The 1,810-nt window shown below is 35.0% G+C and overlaps 1 non-coding gene across 1 annotated transcript; it reads left to right on the top strand.

The window, feature by feature from the left end:
• The first annotated feature begins 561 nt into the window (after nucleotides 1-561).
• LOC112098671 lies at nucleotides 562-665 on the top strand. The gene has a single exon (XR_002905781.1). It is a non-coding gene; the product is annotated as a small nucleolar RNA R71 (small nucleolar RNA).
• Nucleotides 666-1,810: the final 1,145 nt, after the last annotated feature.

Raw genomic sequence — 1,810 nt, 5'->3', positions numbered from 1 at the left:
CATTGTCTAGGTTGAGAGTAGTTCTGGTTCTGATTGAATGGTCTAAATGGGGGCTGAGAGGCTTGAGGATTTTGAGGAATTAGTTGCATTGGTGGAGCTGGCGCTGCTGGTCCATTCTGTTGGAATCCTTGAGGCCATGAAAAATTGGGGTGGTCTCTCCATCCAGGGTTATATGTGTTGGAGTATGGGTTGTAATTAGGTGGTTTTCTCATTACACCTATAACATTGGCTTGATCTGAGTATGAGTCATGGTCATGTGGTTCTGTTGATTTAGCAGTCGATAACGATGCTATTTGTCGAGTGAGACCTTCAACCATCTCCTTGGCTTCTTTAATTTCTAAACTTGACTCACCAATATGAACCTCATTTACCCCCTTAATTCTTCTAGTATTCTTGAGTGATCGACTCCGCTGTTGGGAATTATCCGCTTGTCGTTGGAAGAATTCCCAAATTTCTGATGCACTTTTTGACATTAGTTCTCCTCCACTTGTTGCCATTAGCCATTCTTGCACATTCGGCAATAATCCCTCCAAAACGTATTGGCATTGGTGCCATTTCTCGTACCCATGATGTGGACACTTCAAGAGTAGCCCATTGAATCGCTCCCATGTTTCGAAAAACTGCTCGTCCTCTCTCTGGGTAAACTCTGAGATTTCCCTGCGAATAGCATTGGTTTTATGCACTGGGAAATATTTATTCAAAAATTTTGTTACCATTTCCCTGCTAAGTTTAACATCATCGTTTGAAAAATTCTCATATTTAAATGTTTGACAAATAGCATGAAAATCATTCAGATGATTATATGGGTCCTCATTTTCTAAGCCATAGAATGTGGGCAGACAATTTAGCACACTAGGTTTTAGTTCAAAGCTCCTAGCAGCTACATTTGGGTATCTTATACATGATGTGCTCAAATTAGGTAAGGGACTAAAATAGTCCTTAAATGGCCTCTCCTGTGGTGCTTGTAAATCCATTCCAAATTTATTTTTAACGTGATTGTGTGTGCGAAGTGTTTTTTCTAGTTCAAGGTCTATAAGTTCAAGATTAGGTAATAATGACCTATGACCATGCATGCAAAACAAATAAAATAAAAATAAAAATAAAGATGGGAACAAAACAAATAAAAATAAAGAAGATGGAGAAATTACGATACTAACCTTATTGCGCTATTACAACCTTATTATAAAAATACACACAAAAAAATACGTGAAATAAATTAACTAAAAAAAATAGTAACATAAACAAAAATTACAAAGAAAAAAAATAACTTGAAAATTAAATTACAGAATTTTAAAGAAGAGAAAAAGAAAAAGAAATACTAACCTTTAAATGCAGATTCACTTTTTTTTCTTTTTTTTAATAAAAAATATTACAAAAAATAATTAAAAGAAATTAATCACAAAAATTAATTCTATGAATTAAAATAACTTACCTCCCTGGCAACGGCGCCAAAAACTTATTGTGCAAATTTTATTGAACTCGCAAGTGCAAGAATCTATTGTAGAATAGATTAATAGAGACGAGTGTCGATCCCACGAGGAGGTGGATTATATGTAGAATTAATTTTGTATGAATGTGTGGTTGGATTTGCGGTGAAAATGATTTGGATTATCCTAAAATTCGAATTAAGATGGCAAGAATAAATTGAAGTGAAAATCTATGAAATTGACGTACTTAGGTATCTAGATCCGCATCAACATGCACCATGGGCTAAATATTCCTTATTAATGCCAATTAATCATAAGGAGCGAATCCACACCTCATGAACCACACTCTAATCAATATGGTGCTAAGGGCTTATCGTGCCAAA

This window comes from Citrus clementina, unplaced genomic scaffold (genome assembly GCF_000493195.1).
Source record: "Citrus clementina cultivar Clemenules unplaced genomic scaffold, Citrus_clementina_v1.0 scaffold_5, whole genome shotgun sequence".
Taxonomy (NCBI): domain Eukaryota; kingdom Viridiplantae; phylum Streptophyta; class Magnoliopsida; order Sapindales; family Rutaceae; genus Citrus; species Citrus x clementina.
The sequence above is the reverse complement of the archived record's forward strand: the minus strand, read 5'-3'. Positions and strand labels throughout refer to the sequence as shown.